This window comes from Piliocolobus tephrosceles, chromosome 12 (genome assembly GCF_002776525.5).
Source record: "Piliocolobus tephrosceles isolate RC106 chromosome 12, ASM277652v3, whole genome shotgun sequence".
Lineage (NCBI taxonomy): Eukaryota > Metazoa > Chordata > Mammalia > Primates > Cercopithecidae > Piliocolobus > Piliocolobus tephrosceles.
The window spans coordinates 84,035,073-84,045,090 of record NC_045445.1 but is presented as its reverse complement, the minus strand read 5'-3'; the positions used below and the strand labels follow the sequence as shown (position 1 = coordinate 84,045,090).

At 40.1% G+C, this 10,018-nt stretch overlaps 1 pseudogene; it reads left to right on the top strand.

The window, feature by feature from the left end:
* The first annotated feature begins 386 nt into the window (after window positions 1-386).
* Window positions 387-1,598, top strand: LOC111531223 (annotated as a pseudogene).
* The last annotated feature ends 8,420 nt before the right edge of the window (window positions 1,599-10,018 follow it).

Here is a 10,018-nt window from a genome sequence, read left to right as displayed (position 1 = left end):
AGGAAAAGATAGATAAATTAGACTCTACTAAATTTAAGAACTTCTCTTTATCAAAATGAATTAAGAGAATAAAAAGGTAACTGCACTCGGCAAAAACATTTGAGATATAGGTATCCAAAAAAGAGCACTGCCTGCCTATCTGGGTTGTGGAAGTGATGGCTGCCAACTGAGCTTGCTGCTTTCTTGCTACTGCCTGGGCTTCCTGGCTACCTACCCAATGGTGAGGGCGGCCCGGCTGTGTATGGTCAGTCAGATAGCCCCTGTCTCCCACCACGAATCTCTGGCCCCTAGCAACATGGAGCAGATAGCAGCGGCAGCAGAAGCAGGCAAGGAGGGAGATGGTGGGAGGGCTGTAGGCCCGTGTGGTGGGCAGTAGCATGGGGTATACAAAACTAGGATATGCCAGAAATATAGAACCACAGTTGATCATCCTTTCCTGTATCACTGCTAAGGAGTCCGCAAAAGTGGCTGATCAATCTCAAAGGAGGGTGATGAAAGGTGTTGATGACCAAGACTTCTTCATTGGTGATGAAGCAGTAGAAAAAACCCACATATGCAACAAAGTGGTCAATCCACCATGGTATAGTTGAAGTTGGACTTGACGAAAAGATTTATGGAGGAAGTGATCCTAAATATTTAAGGGCAGAAACTGAAGACCATTGTTTTATTTTGTCTGAACCTCGACTTAATACTCCAGAAAACAGGGAATATACTGCTGAAGTAATATTTGAGTCCTTCAATGTTCCAGACTTGTACATTGCTGTGCATGCTGTTCTTGCTTTAGCTGCATCTTGGACCTCCAGACAAGTAGGAGGACAGACACTTACTGCTACAGTAATAGACAGTGGAGATGGTGTCACTCATGTCATTGCTATGGCTGAAGGGTATTTGATTGGCAGCTGTATTAAACACATTCCAGTCCCAGGACGAGATGTAACACATTTTATTCCGCAACTGCTGAGAGGCCGAGAAGTAGAAATCCCTCGAAAACAATCCCTGGAAACTGCTAAGACAATAAAGGAGCACTATAGTTATGTCTGCCCAGATTTATTAAAAGAATTTAACAAGTATGATGCAGATAGGTCAAAATGGATTAAACAGTATGCCAGAATCAATGCTATCTCAAAGAAAGAATTTTCCATTGGTGTTTTTTCTGAGAGATTTTTGGGATTTGAAATCTTTTATTCATCCAGAGTTTGCCAATCCAGACGTTACATAACCTATCTCAGAAGTTGCAGATGAAGTAATTCAGAATTGTCCTATTGATGTCAGATGGCCTGTCTATAAGAATATGGTCCTCTCTGTAGGTTCAACCATGTTCAGCGACTTTGGATATCACTTGCAAAGAGATTTGAAAAGAACCGTATGTAGTTGCCTGGCTTAAATTAAGTAAGGAATTGAGTGGCAGTAGATTGAAGCCAAAATCTATTGATGTGCAAGTCATTACACACCATATGCAGCCATATGCAGTTTGGTTTGGAGGATCAATGCTGATTTCCACGCCAGAGTTCTACCAAGTATGCCACACTAAAAATGATTATGAAGAAATTGGACCTAGCGTTTGCCGTCACAATCCGGTGTTTGGAGTCATGTCATAAAAATGACTTATTGGGGTTAGGGAGGTGGAGAAGAGATAACCTTTCTCATTACGTTTTGTCTGGATGGCTGGTTTTGAGGTTTTAAACATGACTTGAAATAGTAAGACAAAACATGATTATACAGGAATATTTTAATAAGTGTATCAACATGCAAATGTAGAAGAGAATGAAAGTGATTCTATTTTTTTTAGATCGAATATTTGAATCTTATGTGTAACAAAAGAAGTGAGTTTTAGTTCTTTCTATGCCCTGGTATTTTGTATGTTAATGAATTATCCAAGATTTGATGGGATTTATCAGTGTGTAGATAGCTCTATAATGATTTAATTGTACACTTCTAAGTGTGCAATGCAAGAGCTTGTTTATATTTCATACTTTTTATACTTTGAGGATAAAAAGTCAAAGAAAAATTGTGTTTGAGAGAAAAATCATGAACAAGTAAAGGATAAATTTAAAAAATAGCCCCATGAGACTTGGCATACACACTAATGGGATTCCAGTTATTATGGTGTGCTTCCATACCCCTCCACTCCTTCTCCCCAAAAGGTTTTCTTTGCAAGTCCTTTTGAAACTAAGAGCTAATATCTTAGATTAACTGATGCCAGCTGCTGCTTTCTGATTACTCACATTCTGTTTCTTGCTTTTAAAAAAACAGTAAAGGCAAGAGTGTTGAACCAGTATTGCAGTTCTGTAGTGTCATTTCTTATAAAATAACAAGAACAACTATAATTTGATTACCAAAATTGGCATATTTAAAGCCTAATAACATTCTAATAAAGGCACAAATTTCTTTTTAATGCTTGTTTCAAGTTCTTTCATCTCTTTATAAGTTAACTAATAAGTCTATTTTCTTCAGACCTCTGCAATAGTTCCTTAAAATCACAGTAGTTAGTTAGCAAGCTGACTTTTTTATGTGCTCTATACAAATACTTGTGAACTTTTAATATGTTGAGTGCTTTCATTTTGATAACTGGATCTCCATTTGATATTTTCATTTGTATAACTCATTTGCAGTCTGAGGATTTTTAGTGCCTGTCCCTGAAGATATAATTGAAAGTCAATTTTCTTTTCTTTCTTTTTTTTTTTTTTTTTTTTTTTTTTTTTGAGACTGAGTCTTGCTCTGTCGCCTAGGATGGAGTACAGTGGTGCAATCTCAGCTCACTGCAACCTCCGCCTCCTGGGTTCAAGCGGCTTTCCTGCCTCAGCCTCTCAAGAAACTGAGATTACAGGCATCCACCACCATGCCTGGCTAATTTTTATGTTTTTAGTAGAGACAAGATTTCTCCATGTTGGCCAGGCTGGTCTTGAACTGCTGACCTCCACTGTTCCGCCAGCCTTGGCCTCCCAAAGTGCTGGGATTACAGGTGTGAGCCACTGCACCCGGCCTAAAAGTTGATTTTCTTTGCATTTTAAAATATCTGGATCATAAAGAAAGAGTGATAAAAATAAATTAAAATTGAAAAAGGAACTCATATCCAGAAGATACAAAGAACTCCTACAAATCAATGTTTATAGCAGCTTTATTCATAACAGCCAAAAATGGTATCAACCCTCACATCCATCAAAAGGAGAATGAATAAACATACATGGAATATCCATGGAGAAATACACAGCAATAATAATGAACTGACATGCACAGCCACATGTTTGAATCTCACTGACATTATGTTTAGTGAAAAAAAGCCAGATAATGGCAAAAGTAATTGAGGGTGAGAGCAGTAAGTATAGTGGTGACCTCTCGGGTGGAGACTGGGAAAGAGGAAATTTCCTGGTGCTGAAAATGTTCTAAATTGTAACTTGGCTGGTGCTTATACACTGTCTATAAATGTAACAAGTAATTGAGCTGTACTCTTCATATTAGTGTACTTTTTTGTATGTAAATCATACCTCAAAAATAAAAAGGATAGACTAGGAATGATGGCTTACACCTGTAATCACAGCACTTTGGGAGGCTGAGGCAGGAGGATTGCTTGTGCTGCAGGAGTTCAAGACCAGCCCAAGCAACATAGCAAGACCTTGCCTCTATAAAAATAAAAATAAAACAAAATAGCTGGGAGTAGTAATGCATGCCTGTAGTCCCTGCTACTCAGAAGGCTGAGGCAGGAGGATCACCTGAGTCCAGGAGGTCCAGGCTTCAATGAGCCATGATCACACCACTTCATTCCAGCCAGGGAGACAGAACAAGACCTGTCCAAAAAAAAAGCAGCTCTTCATGAGGCTGTCTCTGATCATTCTGTTAAAATAGCAACCCAATCTAAACATCATGTTATACACCATAAATATATAAATATATACAATAAAAATATATAGAGACAAAGTCTTGCTCTGTTGCCTAGGCTGGAGTGCAGTGGCACAATCATGGCTCACTGCAGCCTTGACCTCCCAGACTCAATCCATTCTCCTGCCTCAGCCTCCTGCGTAGGTGGGACTACAAGCACACACCACCATGGCCAGCTAATTTTTGTATTTTTTGTAGAAATGGGATCTCACTATGTTGCAGAGGCTGGTCCTCAACTCTTGGACTCAAGTGATCCTACTGCCTCAGCCTTTGAAAGTACTGAGATTACAGGCATCAGCTACCAGGCCCAGTCCAATTTTAAAAATAAATAAATGCAATTAATAAATGCAAAATAAATAGATGTGAATTAAGTAAAAATAAATAAATGCAAAATAAATAAATAAACCCTCACCACTCTCAGCTCACTATCTTGCTTTGTTTTTCTTCAAAACATTTATTGCAACTTAAAAAAAAAGTTTTTTAGAGGTGGAGGAAGATCACTTTGTTCCCCAGATTGGTCTCGACCTCCTTGACTCAATCTTCCTGCCTCAGCCTCATAAGTAGCTGGGATTATAGGCAGGAGTTACTGTGCCTGACTAGTTCTTGCAACCTAATGTACTGTTTATTTATTTATTAGTTTATCTTCCGTGTCCCTGCACTAGACTCTAAGCCCACCAGGGCAGGAACTCTGTTTGCCTCGCACGTGGTAAAGCTTGCTCCTTCTTGGTTGAGGGGCCCCCACCATGCCGTATTGTGTTCTGGGAGTGTGACATTAAAAGGTACAGCAGCAAGTACACAAGCTCTGGAACCACACCACCTGGATTCTGGTTCCACTTGGGTTGCCTAGCAGCTGATGGGCCTCTGGCAAGTTTCTTCACCTTGTTGTGTCTCAGTCTCCCCATCTTCAGTATGGACAAAATCTCAATTCCTACCTTACTGCAACCCAGATCAAGGAGCTGTACACTGCCAGCCCCCTCAGATGGAGCTCCAGACTCAGATGGCCTGGCACTCATGCCTGCACTCTGCTCCCTGTGCTCCTCCCCAAATCCACTTCAGAGAAGGTCTCGTGGGTCCCTCAACCCTCTGAAAGGGATGGGTGTGTTGTGTAGAAGACAGTTTGCAATGACTTCTAAAGCACATACGTCAGGCATTGACTGTGCCCTCTGTTCATATGAAAGTGTGTTAAATTCCTGGTTTCCCTTGATGCTGGAAGCATCTCCTCTTTCTCCAAAATGCTGTGTGCCCATGTAGAAAGGCCTGTCCCTTTTGCCTTCAGAAAGTTTGCTGAAAACTCACAGTGGCTCATGCTTGTATTCCCAGCATTTTGGGAGGTCGAAGCAGACAGATTGCTTGAGCCCAGGAGTTTGAGACCTGCCTGGGCAACATAGTGAGATACTGTCTCTACAAAAAATTAGCAGGGTGTGGTGGTGTGTGCCTGTAGCTCCAGCTACCTGAAAGGCTGAGGTGGGAGGATCACCTGAGCCCAGGAGGTGGAGGTTGTAGTGAGCCGTAATCATGCCACTGCACTCCAGCCTAGACAATAGAGCAAGATCCTGGAAAAAAAAAAAAAAAAAAGGAGATCGCTTCCAAGATGGCCAAATATGAACAGCTCCAGTCTGCAGCTCCCAGTGATATTGATGCAGAAGATGGGTGATTTCTGCATTTCCAACTGAGCTCTGAAGAGAGCAGTGATTCTCTCAGCATGGCATTCAAGCTCCAAGAATGGACAGACTGCCTCCTCAAGCAGGTCCCTGATTCCCATGTAGCCTGCCTGGGAGACACCTCCCAGTAGGGGCCAGTGGACACCTCAAACAGGCAGGTGCCCTTCTGGGATGAAGCTTCCAGAGGAAGGATCAGGCAGCAATATTTGCTGTTCTGCAGCTTCCAATGGTGATACCCAGGCAAAGAGGGTCTGGAGTGGACCTCCAGCAAACTGCAACAGACATGCAGCTGAGGGGCCTGTTAGAAGGAAAACTAACAAATAGAAAGGAATAGCATCAACATCAACAAAAAGGACATCCACACCAAAACCCCATGTGTAGGTCACCAACATCAAAGAACAAAGGTAGATAAAACCACAAAGATAGGGAGAAACCAGAGCAGAAAAGAAGAAAATTCTGAAAACCAGAGCACCTCTTCTCCTCCAAAGGATTGCAGCTCCTTGCCAGCAAGGGAACAAAACTGGCTGGAGAGTGAGTTTGATGAGTTCACAGAAGTAGGCTTCAGAAGGTCAGTAATAACAAACTTCTCCAAGCTAAAGGAGCATGTTCTAACCCATCGCAAGGAAAATAAAAACCTTGAAAAAAAGGTTAGACGAATGGCTAACTTGAATAAATGGTGTAGAGAATACCTTAAATGACCTGACGGAGCTGAAAACCACAACACAAGAACTTTGTGACACATGCACAAGCTTCAGTAGCCGATTAAATCAAGTGGAATAAAGAATATCAGTGATTGAAGATCAAATTAATGAAATAAAGCAAGAAGACCAGACTAGAGAAAAAAGCGTGAAAAGAAACAAACAAAGCCTCCAAGAAATATGGGACTATTTGAAAAGACCAAATACATGATTGACTGATGTACCGGAAAGTGATGGGGGGAATGGAACCAAGTTAGAAAATACTCTTCAGAATATTATCCAGGAGAATTTCCCTAAGCTAGCAAGGCAAGCCAACATTCAAATTTAGGAAATACAGAGAACACCACAAAGATATTCCTCAAGATGAGCAACCCCAAGACACATAATTGTCCACATTAACCAAGTTTGAAGTGAAGGAAAAAATGTTAAGGGCAGCCAGAGAGAGAGGTCGGGTTACCCACAAAGGGAAGCCCGTCAGACTAACAGAGGATCTCTTGGCAGAAACCCTACAAGCCAGAAGAGAGTGGGGTCCAATATTCAACATTCTTAGACAAAAGAATTTTCAACCAAGAATCTCATATCCAGCCAAACTAAGCTTCATAAGTGAAGGAGAAATAAAATCCTTTACAGACAAGCAAATGCTGAGAGATTTTGTCATCACCAGGCCTACCTTACAAGGCCTTCCTTCTGAAGGAAGGCCTTCCTTCTGAAGGAAGCACTAAACATGGAAAGGAACAACTGGTAGCAGCCAATGCAAAAACATGCCAAATGGTAAAGACCATCAATGCTATGAAGAAACTGCATCAATTAATGGGCAAAATAACCAGCTAACATCAAAATGACAGGATCAAATTCAAACATAACAATATTAACCTTAAATGTAAATGGGCTAAATGCCCCAATTAAAATACACAGACTGGCAAATTGGATGAAGAGTCAAGACCCATCAGTTTGCTGTATTCAGGAGACCCATCTCACATGCAGAGACACACATAGGCTCAAAATAAAGTGATGGAGGAAGATCTACCAAGCAAACGGAAAGAAAAAAAAAGCAGGGGTTGCAATCCTAGTCTCTGGTAAAACAGACTTTAAACCAACAAAGATCAAAAGAGACAAAGAAGGCCACTACATCCTGGTAAAGGGATCAATAAAACAAGAAGAGCTAACTATCCTAAATATATATGCACCCAATACAGGAGCATTCAAATTCATAAAGCAAGTCCTTAGAGACCTACAAAGAGGTCTCTACACACAACAATAATGGGAGACTTTACCACCCCACTGTCAATAACACACAGATCAACAAGACAGAAGGTTAACAAGTATATCCAGGACTCGAACTCAGCTCTGGACCAAGCAGACCTAATAGACCTCTACAGAACTCTACAACCCAGATCAACAGAATATGCATTCTTCTCAGCACCACATCACACTTATTCTAAATTCGACCACATAATTATAAGTAAAACACTCCTCAGCAAATGTAAAAGAATAGAAATCACAACAAACTGTCTCTCAGACCACAGCACAGTCAAATTAGAACTCAGGATTAAGAAACTCACTCAAAACTGCTCAACTACGTGGAAGCTGAACAACGTGCTCCTGAATGACTACTGGGTAAACAACGAAATGAAGGCAGAAATAAAGATATTCTTTGAAACCAATGAGAACAAAGACAAAACATAGCAGAATCTCTGGGACACATTTAAAGCAGTGTGTAGAGGGAAATTTATGGCACTAAATGCCCATGACAGAAAGCAGGAAAGATCTGAAATCAACACCCTAACATCACAATTAAAAGAACCAAATAAGCAAAATATTCAAAAGCTAGCAGAAGGCAAGAAATAACTAAGATCAGAGCAGAACTGAAGGAGATAGAGACACAAAAAATGCTTCAAAAAACCAACGAATCCAGGAGTTGTTTTTTTGAAAATATCAACGAAATAGATAGACTGCTAGCAAGACTATAAAGAAGAAAAGAGAGAATAATCAAATAGATGCAATAAAAAATGAGAAAGGGGATATCACCACCAACCCCACAGAAATACAAACTACCATCAGACAATACTATAAACACCTCTATACAAATAAACTAGAAAATCTAGAAGAAATGGATAAATTCCTGGACATATACTCCCTCCCAAGACTAAACCAGGAAGAAGTTGAATCTCTGAATAGACCAATAACAAGTTCTGAAATTGAGGCACTATTTAATAGTCTACCACCCAAAAAAAGTCCAGGACCAGATGGATTCACAGCTGAATTCTACCAGAGGTACAAAGAGAAGCTGGTACCATTCCTTCTGAAACTATTCCAATCATTAGAAAAAGAGAGAATCCTCCCTAACTCATTTTATGAGACCAACATCATCCTGATTCCAAAGCCTGAGAGAGACACAACAAAAAAAAGAGAATTTTAGACCAATATCCCTGATGAACATCGATGTGAAAATCTTCAATAAAATACTGGCAAACCAAATCCAGCAGCACACCAAAAACCTTATCCACCACGATCAAGTCAGCTTCATCTCTGGGATGCAAGGCTGGTTCAACATATGCTAATCAACAAGCGTAATCCATCACATAAACAGAGTCAATGACAAAAACCACATGATTATCTCCATAGATGCAGAAAAGGCCTTCGACAAAATGCAACAGCCCTTCATGCTAAAAACTCTCAATAAACTAGGTATTGATGGAACTTATCTCAAAATAAATAATAAGAGCTATTTATGACAAACCCACAGTCAATATCATACTGACTGGGCAAAAACAGAAAGCATTCCCTTTGAAAACTGCCACAAGACAAGGATGCCCTCTCTCACCACCCCTATTCAACATAGTGTTGGAAGTTCTGGTTAGGGCAATCAGACAAGAGAAAGAAATAAAAGGCATTCAATTAGGAAAAGAGAAAGTCAAATTGTCTCTGTTTAGAGATGACATGATTGTGTATTTAGAAAACCCCATCATCTCAGCCCCAAGTCTTCTTAAGCTGATAAGCAACTTCAGCAAAGTCTCAGGATACAAAATCAATGTGCAAAAATCACAAGCATTCCTACACCCCAATAATAGACAAACAGAGAGGCAAATCATGAGTGAACTCCCATTCACAATTACTACAAAGAGAATAAAATACCTAGGAATCCAACTTACAAGGGATGTGAAGGACCTCTTCAAGGAGAATTGCAAACCACTGCTCAACGAACTAAAAGGGGACACAAACAAATGAAAGAACATTCCATGCTCATGGATAGAAAGAATCAATATCATGAAAATGGCCATCCTGCCCAAGGTAATTTATAGATTCAATGCTATCCTTATCAAGCTACCACTGACTTTCTCCACAGAATTGGAAAAAACAACTTTGAAGTTCACATGGAAACAATAAAGAGCCTGTATTGCCAAAAAGAACAAAGCTGGAGGCATCACACTACCTGACTTTAAACTATCCTACAAGGCTACAGTAACCAAAACAGCATGGTACTGGTACCAAAACAAATATATAGACCTATGGAACAGAACAGAGTCCTAAGAAATAACACCACACATCTGCAATCATCTGATCTTTGACAAACCTGACAAAAACAAGAAATGGGGAAAAGATTCCCTATTTAATAAATGGTGCTGGGAAAACTGGCTAGCCATATGTGGAAAGCTGAAACTGTATCCCTTCCTTACACCATATATAAAAATTAACTCAAGATGGATTAAAGACTTAAATGTAAGACCTAATACCATAAAAACCCTAGAAGAAAATCTAGGCAATACCATTCAGGACATAGGC